The sequence below is a fragment of the Bufo bufo genome, chromosome 3 (assembly GCF_905171765.1).
Source record: "Bufo bufo chromosome 3, aBufBuf1.1, whole genome shotgun sequence".
Classification (NCBI taxonomy): domain Eukaryota; kingdom Metazoa; phylum Chordata; class Amphibia; order Anura; family Bufonidae; genus Bufo; species Bufo bufo.
This window is the reverse complement of record NC_053391.1, coordinates 284660503-284672936: the sequence shown is the minus strand read 5'-3', so window position 1 is coordinate 284672936 and position 12434 is coordinate 284660503. Positions and strand designations below refer to the sequence as shown.

The following is a 12434-nucleotide window of genomic DNA, read 5'->3' as shown; positions in this document are numbered from 1 at the left end:
TGCGGTCTCACCTCCCCCCCCCCCCCCCCCATCATTGGTGGCAGTGCGGATTCCCAGTATTAATAAATGTGCCCAGTGCGGTCTCACCTCTCTCCCCCCCCCTCCCCCATCATTGGTGGCAGTGCGGATTCCCAGTATTAATAAATGTGCCCAGTGCGGTCTCACCTCTCCCCCCCCCCCCATCATTGGTGGCAGTGCGGATTCCCAGTATTAATAAATGTGCCCAGTGCGGTCTCACCTCTCCGCCCCCCCCCCCATCATTGGTGGCAGTGCGGATTCCCAGTAATAATAAATGTGCCCAGTGCGGTCTCACCTCTCCCCCCCCCCATCATTGGTGGCCAGTGCGGATTCCCAGTATTAATAAATGTGCCCAGTGCGGTCTCACCTCTTCCCCCCCCCCCCCCCATCATTGGTGGCAGCGGAGAGTACCGATCGGAGTCCCAGTTTAAATCGCTGGGGCTCCGATCGGTTACCATGGCAGCCAAGACGCTATTGCAGTCTTGGCTGCCATGGTTACTTAGCAATAAATACAAGCATTATACTTACCTGCGACTGCGAGCTGCGATGTGTGTCCGGCCGGGAGCTCCTCCTACTTGTAAGTGACAGGTCTGTGCTAATAATACTGGGGAGGAAGCCTAATTTCCAGGAACGGAATCCGCATAAAACGGATGACATACGTAATGACATACGAATGTCTTCCGTTTTTTGACCCATTGATCCATTGACTTTGTATTGGTCCAGGATCCGATTTTTGCGGAAAAGAATAGGACATGTTTTATATTTTTTCGGACATGCGGAACGGAACAACGGAAACGGACAGCACACATTGTGCTGTCCGATTTTTTCCAGGACCCATTGAAAATGAATGGGTCCAGATCTGGTCCTGATCTGTTCCTGAAAAAACGGAACAGATCAGGAAAGAAAAAACGGACGTGTGAATGGACCCTTAAAGGGTTGTTCTACAATGTATTCTACAATGCTGTGGATTTACCAATTCGTAGATAGTCTATTCTTGCATTCTGCAGTCTGGGAAAGCATATTAGCAATCTCTGTGGGGCAGTGATATTTACATATTTGTTATATCAAATAGAATGCTGTCCTGAAACTGTGTGACTCTATCATATAGTACAAGGGCCACATATTCTATTGTCACCAGTACAGCTGTGCAGTGTTGTCACCCAGCTTGTCTGGGATCCTGAGAGGCAAGTTGGTCTAGTTATTTATCACTATTAGGGCTCATGGACACGACCGTTCCATGTTTTATGGTCCACAAATTGCGTATCCACAAAACACGGATGCCGCCCATGTGCATTCTGCAATTTGCACAACGGAACGGGCTGCAAATAATAGAAATGCCTATTAGTGTCCACAAAATGGACAAGAATAGGACATGTTCTATTTATTTATTTTTTTGCAGGGCCACGGAATGGAGCAACGGCATTTGGCATTTTAGTAGCGTTTTGGGATTCGTCTTTTTATGCAAAACACAGCATTCTCATTGATGGCATTTTTGGCATTTTTCTTGTAGGTTTGAAAAGAATATGTTTAAATGTTGCAAAATAATAAATACCACCTAAAAAGTTGTAAAAATACTATGAAAAAATGTAAAATATTTAGACAAACATTTCATGAGATGTCGCTGTATATCTCCAGTCTTAGGCCTCATTCACACATATGTCCTGCCGAGTGCACGGCGTCATTGGTTGCCTAAGGGCTCATGCACACAAACGTTGTTTGGGTCCACATCCGATCTGAATTTTTTACGGATCTGATGTGAACATATTCATCTCAATGGGGCTGCTGTCCGCATTTGCATGTCCAATCCTCTGCCCAGCAAAAAAAAATTAACATGTCCTATTCTTGTCCGTTTGGTTGACAAGGATAGAATATATCTGCATGGGTAAAAAAAATTGGCGTCTGGTATTGTGTTTTGTGGATCTGCAATTTGCAGACCACAAAACACATATGGCCATGTGAGTGAGCCCTAAGACTGGAGATATTTAGTAACATTTCATGAAATGTTTATCTAAATAATTTACATTTTTTATAGTATTTTGACAACTTTTTTGGTGGTATTTACTATTTTGCAACATTTAAACATATTCAAACCTATAATAAAAATGCCAAAAATGCCATCAATGAGCATGCTGTGTTTTGGATAAAAAGACAAATGCCAAAACGCTACTAAAATGCCAAAAAGAAAAACTGTTGTGTATGCACATTTTCAATAATTTTCTATAAAATTGAAAGGAATATCTGTCAGCAGTATTTTTGACTTGAATACTTTGAAACCATATAGTTTGGGTTATAGACTAAATGGAGTTAAATCAGTATAGTACATGATATCTAAAAAGAATAAATAATTATAACTTAAAATACTGATTTACATTCGTTTAATTTTTGCCTGACAAAATAGACCTTACCTGCGCCTCTTGTGTAGCTCAATTGAAGTGGTAAAATGGGAATCTAGGACATTCAGCCCTTATATTCTGACAGAAGAAACTTTGTGATAACATTCTCCATACTTTCTTTGGATTGGCTTGATATTTCTATTTCTGGTTATCATTCAACCACTTCAGAATTTAAAGTACTCACCATATAAGTTCACAGGTTGCAGAGACAAAATGTTAAAGATAAAACTGCATAGACAAATAATCTATTCCACCGGGTTCACCTAATATGGAAATCAAGTAATCGCAAACATACTGTACTAGCTAAGCAGAATGTATGATATGTTTTAAGAATGATTTACAATATTTTTATAACACACATGCAACTATTATATTCACTAAATTATGTAATGTGGCTGAATTTGAACACAGAAATCTGCAGTGCCATGTATGCCTGCATATAGATCTATATTTATAGCGCATTCTTCCTTATGCCAACAATGCCTCTAGACAATGGAGGTAATTTATCAATTGCATTCACCCCTTTTTCTAACAAACACAATGGGGAGATTTATTGAGACTGGCTTTTCTGCCACCACTATTAAATGCCATATACTGATGACCTATTGTCAGAATAGTAGACAAAAGTGTTTGTAGAGCAGCACCCACTGACATAAATGGCCACCCCGGTAATGCAACAGCCGAGCCACGACCGCAGATCCTCAGCAGTCAACCGTATAGCAAATGAAGAGAGGTAGCGGCAGCATCTCCAGTGAATCCTTTATTGGACGGACTTTACAGAAAATATGCCCTAAAATCAAGCAGCAACGTTTTGGCCTTTGTCAAGCCTAATAGAGAGTAATAATCTCTACCCTTTTAAAGTGCATGCAGCTCCACCCACAAAAAGGGGGAGCCAATACAATATATAGCAGCCTTTTACAATTAACATCACAACCAATGAATAGTGTCTTATAATCAAACTAAAATGCATACACCCACATGCTCTTTTTTCCTGAGGATAAGCCCTCTGCCCCCACCTCTTCTAAGGGCACCTACCGAGTCTATTATCCTGAACCTGAGCTGGTTGACAGAGTGACCACATTCTACAAAGTGTTTAGCTACTGGCTTATCCATTGTCTGTTTTCTGATCGTGCTCTTATGTTTGTTAATACATTCCCTAATCTCCATCGTGGTCTTTCCCACATATATAATGCTGCACGGATACTGTAGCATATCAATAATATTTCTCAATCTACAGGTATAATACTGTTTGTTTTTGTAAGTCCTCCCAATGTAGGGATGGGCAATAGTGGGGCTTAATAAGGTTACCACAGTTGCAGCAACCTAGGCATGGAAAGTTGCCCATTTTCCTAGGTGTTAGATACCGCTGTCCATCCTCACGTATTTCACCCACATCTGATTTCAGCAACTAAACCTAAACTGGCACTTCTTTTATATGACATTATTGGAGGATTATTGAACTTGCGTATTGAAGGTAAACCTCTCTGTAGTATATGCCACTATTTCCTAAGAATGTTGGATATAGCCCCACTATGCCTACTGTAAGGGATCGTCTCTTTTCAGGGGGTCACACTCACAGATATCTTCGCAGACACGATTATAATGTCCAAACTCTTGCTTTATTTCAGACACTTTAGCAAAGCACAGGTTAAGAAGTCGCAGCTTCAACTTATCACGTGTGACATCCACACAAAATAACAAACCCTTGCCCGGCTAGGCTCTAGCTAAACACATAAGCGTATCCCTGACTCACCTAGAGAGCCCTGTTCACACATGGAACACAAATGCAGCTTTCCTCAGCCATTCAGTCCAGCAACCTCCAGGCTGTGACACTTCAATACCTTTTGGGGGATTGTGGCCCAGTAGTCCTCCCGACTCTGGCCTTGTGATCCTTGTTTCACAGGCGTCACCGCGTCCCCCAAAGTTCAGGCTATCGCCTAGCCTCGTGGCCCCTCAGCCCACCCGGCTGAGACCACTCACACAAAGCCTCACCAGGACTCTGCTTCACAAGAAACTCCAGACTGAGACACACCCAAGATCCAGTAGCAGGATTAAATAGGATCCCCGGACATGAGCATGCCTCAAGTCCCGGACTGGAACCTGGGTAACAGGCACCCACCCAACACATTGCCTGTTCCCAATAAAAGCCTGCCCTGAACTAGCTAAACCAGCTAAACTATCTACATGGTGTCCCCCAAATATTTTAGTGGAGACCTGAACTAGGGCTTTTACTCCACCAAGGCCGGGCCCCTTGGTGACACCCGCCCGGTGCACACAACACCCCTTTTATCATGCTTCCCCGTGACTTTACTGCACACCTCAATGTTCACATTGCCACATATCCCCCCCCCCCTCTGTTCAAACTTGTGGGGGTGAACACATGTACCAACCGGATGCTCGTGATAGGGCATCCGCATTATACTGCCATCTTCCTGCTCAACGTTCTCCCTGGAAGAGATGGCCAGCGTCGCAGGCTTCTCTTTATTTTGCCAGACCCAGGCCATCAGAGCTTGGTTTGTCATAAACACTGCCTTCCTACCTAGACTACAGTGTCTAAAGGCCTCCTCCGACTTCTCTGCGCTGGAGAACTTAGCTTTCTGGCTTGCTTCTTTTCCAGATTTCTTCTTAGGCCCCCAACCTTTAACTTCCGCAACCTTTTTCCACATTGAGTTCCTGCCTCCTCCTTTTGTTGGAGATCCGGCTGGTCAGTTTTAAACCACCCTTCAGCCGCTCTAATGTCACCTGGTGTTCCCACTCACTTTGTTTCTTTTTTCTATCACCAGATAGCACTTCTCTTTTTTTTTGTCCCCACAGGAGTTACCTCAGGTTTGGCTTCAGTATCAGAGTCTTCTGCTTCTTCAGTGGCTCTCCCCACTTTGGCAGACCCCTCTTCAGCCTTATCCTTGGTCTTTGGAACATCTGAGGATTTCTCCCACTCCAACTCATCGCCCTTAGCTTCTTCAGCCTTTGAGTCTCCTTTGGAGTCTTCACTTTGTTAGCTTTCTCATCCTTCTCAGACAAAGCAGCATATACTTCCAATCTAAACCCCTCCTCCTCTTTCTCATCAAGGTTGGAGGTACTGGGGACACCAGGGTGTTCACTAGACTTGTCGTCTTCTGATATTTTCTCCATAGGCTCATCACCCAGGATATTGTTCTACTTTCGGGCAGGATTCAGGAGAGCCAGTCCATTGTAGTAGACAGGATCCTCATACTGGTCATCCGTCTCCCCGTATTTCTTCTCCAGAAGACTGCTGGCTTTCTGGAGGGCATTGACAGCAGAGGAAATGTCTTTCATGACCAGGTCCTGGCCACACACTGCCATGAATCTCTTGTCTTCTGCATCCACATCAGACCCATCAACTGGTTCAGCAGATACATTTTCTATCTTCTTCTCTGCCTCGGCTGACACCACGGCGCCACCATCTCCAGTCCCATTCTTAACAGGCTCTGGCTTAGACTCCTTGACGTCTTTCAGAGGACTCTCCTCTTCAAGTTTTTAATTTTCCACCTGTTGCTCGAGAGCACGCTTAGATTTCTCCAACTCAAAGACGTTCTTCCCGACGTCATCTTTTGAGCTCATGAGATTTTCCATCTCTGCTCTGAGTTGCCTGTTCAGCCTCTCAAATTTATCTCGCTCCTTAAGCACTTTTCCAAGGGCTCTGGCCAAGGAGAGGGCTTTGGTCTCCTTCTCCTGAGCATCAGCCTACGCTCGGTTACGTTCTTCGGTATATCGAGCCAATATGTATTTCTCTTCAACCAGGAGCTGGTCAAATTTCTTTTGTTTCTTCTCCAATCTAGACACAGTTTGTCTCTGGTGGTCCAGGTCCACCATCCGATCACGCAACTCTTGATTGAGTTGAGCCATCCTGGCTTCCAAATGTCTTTTCTCCTCCAAGAGAGCAGATTTTTCTGAGGCGCTGTTTAAGACCTCATCAGCCAGCTCATCCCTTTCCTGCTCTGCATGACGTCTGGATCGCTCAGAAGCTACAAGTTCCTCTTGAAGTTGTAGAATTTCCACTTCTATTTGTGACTCTAGATCCTTCAGTTCATTCATCTCTTTCTGAGTCTCTTCCTGTGACTCCTCTGGAGCTTTCTGCAGTTGCTCTGCGATTACCGCTAGTCCCTTCTCTAGTGTATCTAGGGACTGTGCGAAGCGAGGGAAAACATCTTCAAGTTTGTAGCTGTATTGACCTGTCAGGTCATCTACCCCTGCCTGGGTATGGGTCTCAGACAATAGGCTGCCGTCTTCCCAGTCAGCTCTCATCCCTTTAGGTATAACTGTCATCTGGTCGCTACTAGTAACCACCTTAGTTTCACCAGAAACTGACATGGCAGCCTCACTCTCTGAGCTGCTATCAGCCACATTACATATGTCACGTGTCCCACTCTTGTCATTATCATCCCTGACCTCTAGGGCCACACACAAGCTAATCCCCACATTGGACATTTCCTCAGTAACCATAGAACCCCGTGGAGACTGCATACCCACTTCTGGTATGTGTGGTACATACTCTAGCCCTGCCACATTGTCTAGAATGGGGTCTACTAGTGGTGTTCCTTCAACATTTATCAACACTTTTACATCAGACACATGTTTACCAACAGGGGGAGCTTCTTCACCAATCACAGCCTGCAAAGGAAAAGGCATGTCATTATCATCACATATTTCACATGACATCACATTCCCATTATGCATTTTGGCAAACATGGTACCATCACTTTGCACCTTATCAGCTCCACTGTTTATAATGGTCACTTCATTTAATGGGCTAGGAAACCAGTTCTGCGGGAGTTACGTAACCGACCGCAGAAGTGTTTCTACCCCACAAATCACGGAACAACCTTCTCTCATGTACGGGTGAATTTACGGCAGCAAGTCCATCAGTCCCAGCTGTCACTATAACCTCACACTCAGTGAGAACTACCTGACAGTCCTCATTAACCGCATGTCTGTCCAGCATATTTATCACTTTATTTATCTCAAGTTTCCATATTGTGCTACCTCTTACCCAGGCCATCATAGGGTCTCTAATTTTCTCCACCCCATGTATAGCCTTTGTTACGGGCATTTTGGGCAACACAACAACCTTCTCGCCCTCAAAGTCCTGCAAGGGAACAACCGCAATAGGCTTACCCGCCTATTCAGACCCTGCGTTTTCTCCAATGTCACACACTTCCGAGACAGTTCCTCGCCTCAGTGATTTATCACTCACCGTCCCAGCAGGTATCCCCTGCCGCCGGCTCACTGTCACTAAGTCTGTCACATAATTAATAACAGGGACGATCTTACCCAGCGGTGTCACGCGTTCGGCAGTCCCAGAATCCAAGGATACTCCAGGATCCTCCATTACAAAATCACCTGCAGACTCCTGACTGCAGTGGTTGCTACGAGAAATGCCGTGACTCCATCCTCCTGCCAGATGTGGAGTCACACTCTCGGGAGACCTGTCCTTGGGATCTCCAGCCGCAGAATATGAGCCACTTGCTCGCTCCATAACTGTTGGGCAGCCGCACGCTGTTGTGGTTGGTTGCCCTTAGCAACAGCATTGCAGATCCTCGGTACATCCTCTCTAGGACTCTGTCTCCACTGGTAGGGAACATGGGACCTCCTGAGAGCTGAACCACTCTCCCCCTCTTTATCTTCCCGACGGTTGCCCTTGGCAACGGCATATCTTTGCTTTTCCCCCGATAGTCCCGTCACACCACCAACCTCTTGGAACTTTGTACAGGGTCCATAGAGTGTTGAGAACCCATTTCTCAAGGCCAGCTGCAACTGTGCCTCCAAAGCCTCTCACTCTGCATCAAATTTCGCCAATTCATTTTTAGTGTAGCCAATTGCTATGGCCATTTCTTCTGCCTGCTGTATGCGCCAACGCCGCCGGACGTACTCTTCCCCGAGACCCATGGTAGCAGGAAAAACTTTCAGCCACAAATCCACTTTTGCTGGGCTACTGGCCCTTTAATTCACTGCAGTTTTACTTGCACCACAGAAAAATAGTCCATACTCTTATGAGCAGCACCTGCTCCACTGGACAAACAGGCTTCCGTCCCTTTAACTCCACACACGGCAAAACAGCTTTCAGCAGCACCTGCTGTCTCGTTGTTGCCCCTAGCAACTGGCTGTTGCCCTTCTCTCATGGACAACTTGCCCGCATCCTCCACCAATTGTAAGGGATCGTCTCTTTTCAGGGGGTCACACTCACAGATATCTTCGCAGACACAATTATAATGTCCAAACTCTTGCTTTATTTCAGACACTTTAGCAAAGCACAGGTTACGAAGTCGAAGCTTCAACTTATCACGTGTGACATCCACACAAAATAACAAATTCTTGCCCGGCTAGGCTCTAACTAAACACATAAGCGTATCCCTGACTCACCTAGAGAGCCCTGTTCATACATGGAACACAAATGCTACTTTCCTCAGCCATTCAGTCCAGCAACCTCCAGGCTGTGACACTTCAATACCTTTTGGGGAATTGTGGCCCAGTAGTCCTCCCGACTCTGGCCTCGTGATCCTTGTTTCACAGTCGTCACCGCGTCCCCCAAAGTTCAGGCTATCGCTTAGCCTCGTGGCCCCTCAGCCCACCCGGCTGAGACCACTCACACAGAGCCTCACCACGACTCTGCTTCACAAGACACTCCAGAGTGAGACACACCCAAGATCCAGTAGCAGGATTAAATAGGATCCCCGGACATGAGCATGCCTCAAGTCCGGAACTGGAACCTGGGTAACAGGCACCCACCCAACACATTGCCTGTTCCCAGTAAAAGCCCGCCCTGAACTAGCTGAACCAGCTTCACTATCTACATGGTGTCCCCCAACTATTTTAGTTGACACCTGAACTAGGGCTTTTACTCCACCAAGGCCGGGCCCCTTGGTGACACGTTCCGGGTGCACACAACACCCCTTTTATCATGCTTCCCCGTGACTTTACTGCACACCTCAATGTTCACATTGCCACAGTACCAAATGTAGAAACAAAGGGAATGCGTGCACCAATCTTAACAGTAGATGTGGAATGAAGTGGGGTTTCTCTGTCAACCAAACCCACCTTAACTCTGGTACTCTGCAATAATTTGCTCGGATAGCCTTCCTCCGCAAATTTCTTACCCATCTCTTTAGTTCTCACTTCAAATGTGTCATCCTCTGATACCTCTCTTCATTTAGTATTGTCAGGATAGGTGATCAATAGGGATGAGCGAATCGACTTCGGATGAAACATCCGAATTCGATTCGCATAAAACTTCATTTCAATACTGTACGGAGCCAGCTCTCTCCATACAGTATTACAATCTATTGGCTCCGATGAGCCGAAGTTATTACTTCAGAAATTGATTTATACTTTAAAAAAACAATTCCCGAACTCTCGTTTGGTTCCAAGTACTCGGGTTTGCTTCCAAGTGGTACCTTGGAACCGAACCCGAGTTCGGGAAATGTTTTTTACAGTATAAATCAATTTCTGAAGTTTGAGACTTCACAAAGTAATAACTTTGGCGCATCGGAGCCAATACATTCTAATACTGTACAGAGCGCTGGCTCTGTACAGTATTGAAACAAAGTTTTATGTGAATAGACTTCAGATGTTTCATCCAAAGTCAATTAGTTCATCCCTAGTCATCAATATCTGATCGGCAGGGGTCTGACACCTGGCACCTCCATCCATCAGCTGTTTGAAGAGAAGATGGCGCTCCATGTGAGCACTGCTTCCTGTTCATTACACTGCACGTTGTCTGGAAAGTGCAGTGTAATTACAAGCACACGCTCCATTCACTTTAATGCTCCACAGGAGACGACATGTAGTGTAATGACCAGGAAGCAGCGCTTGAATGGAGCGTCACCTCCTCTTCAAACAGCTGATTGGCGGTGGTGCTGTCAGCTGATCAGATATTGATGACCTATACTGATCATAGGTCATAAATATACATGGCAGGACAACTCCTTTAATAAGAAAACTTGATGGCATACAATTAGGGTGGCCAGAGGTCCGGTTTTAAGCCGGGCAGTTCGGCTTTCAGACTCCCAGTCCTCCGTCCGGCGTTGTGCTGTATGAACATGAGCTGCAGGGGAAAGGTCACCCTCAAGCTCACTTCCTGCATTGAGTCCCATGCTGGACAGGAGGAGGAGACAAAAGTTTACTTTACAGCATGCAGCATGGGCCCAGCCTGTCCCCTTACTGACCAGTGACCACACAGTTGTCATGCCCCTTTTGCTTCCCCATCAGAGGAGTCATACTCCCTTAGTCCCTTAGTGCCCCCTTCACGGTTGTTATTCCCCTTTAGTGCCCCCTTTAGGGCCCAAACACTGCAGTTATGTCCACTTAGTGCATCCTTACATTAGTCCTGGTTTCTTAGTGCCCCTCTTACAGCAGTTCTGGACCCTTAGGGCCCCCTACACATTAATGTTTCTCCTTAGTGCCCCCCTTGCAGTAGTGCTCCTCCTAGGGTTCCCTTACATTAGTGCTGCCTCCTTAGTCTCCCCTTACAGTAGTGCTACCCCTGTAATGTTAATAAAATAAAAAAATAAATACTCAGCCCCATTTTCCTGAAAAATGGACAACATCATGCTCTACCCAGCAAGATTGATCCTGTGATGTCAAGGCACCAGGCTCCCCTGCCACTGCAGGCTCCTTGGCACCTGCTACAACCGTAGTTTTGCCAATGGGTGTAATGTACAGTATGTCAGTTTTTGGTGTACATGTTGCTAGATGCGTCAGTATGTGGAGTTTGCTCCATGATCATTCAGCAGCTCTTCTCAATCTACACTGCCTGGTTTCATTGTCTTAGTTTGCTGCTTCCAACATATAGAGTATGCATTCACAGAAGGAAGTTGAGCAGAGCAGATGAAACACTTCTGCATGATCAGGATCTCACCAAAGGTTTAGGTCTCCTTGAAACTTAGCTGGCCATACAAATTAGATCTATGTTTGCAATACCTGCTAATGTTTGGCCTAAGCAGAACATGAATATGTATGGGAGGATTAGGAGAGATAGCTGTCAGCCAAACAAACCCATGTTTTTGGCTAGCTTCAGACAGGTGGTCCAAAGAGCCGCTGAGTTTTTCACGGTGGCTCGGGCTGGATGAATGATTTGATGGAAGGCTTGAAACCTTAGTCTAATCTTATACGACCTATTGGTTGATGCCCCAAATTTTGCCACAAATTAGAATTCAATCACTGCTGTTAACCATTTATTGCATGCAGAGGGGGTCAGATGAAGGTGACTGGTGCTGAATAAGTCAGCACAAGTCTCCCTCAAAGTGAGGCAGGGGACACCAGTGTATTGGCTGGAACAACGCTCCAGCTGATGGCAACGCTATAGCAGAGGAGGGAAATGGAAGAACCTCTTTGCAGGCAGCCATTCTAGCTGGTGACTGCTTACAGAGTGGTTCTGTGCTTTTCTATGCTGCTGTTTTGCCTGCTTGGACTTATGGTGCACAACCACAGCAATAAGTGCTTTCCAGTGAAAAGAAGAACATCTGGAACTGCTGCAGTGTGTTTTTTTTTTTCATTTGCAGCAGTTCCAGGGTCCCTAATGCACCCTCCCCCTAACCCCCCCCCCCCCCCCCAAAGCCCTAATCCCTGTCTCTCCCCCCCCACCCCTCTGTTTTCAGTGGTCATCAAAGTATCCGTTTTTTTCACTGCATCCCTTTTTATGTGTCAGCTGTGACCGCCAAGCACTGTTCAGTGCATACATGCTTGATCAGCATCTGGGGGTGGATTTTTTTTTCTTCTTAACATCTGGACAAATTTTTATTTATTTTTTGCAAAAGTGATATTGTAGTTAGGGGTTTATATACATATATAGATCTCTCTCTCTCTCTCTCTCTCTATATATATATATATATATATATATATATATATATATATCAATGTTTTTAACCCTCTATGCACCTAACACTTCTTGCACAGTGAATCACTATGTGGAATCACTTACTAAATAGATATATAGTCTATTTAATTGTAATGGAGGCACAGAAATTTATTTATTTCTTTATGAATTACTCTTGATATTATTATTCA

At 45.4% G+C, this 12434-nt stretch overlaps 1 protein-coding gene across 1 annotated transcript in view; it reads right to left on the bottom strand.

The window, feature by feature from the left end:
• TNNT2 (troponin T2, cardiac type) overlaps positions 1-2481 on the bottom strand; it is a 565716-nt gene extending 563235 nt beyond the window's left edge. The window contains exon 1 of the mRNA XM_040424168.1: positions 2424-2481. The gene's annotated coding sequence lies outside the window, so the exon portion shown is untranslated. The remainder of the gene's footprint in view (positions 1-2423) is intronic.
• Positions 2482-12434: the final 9953 nt, after the last annotated feature.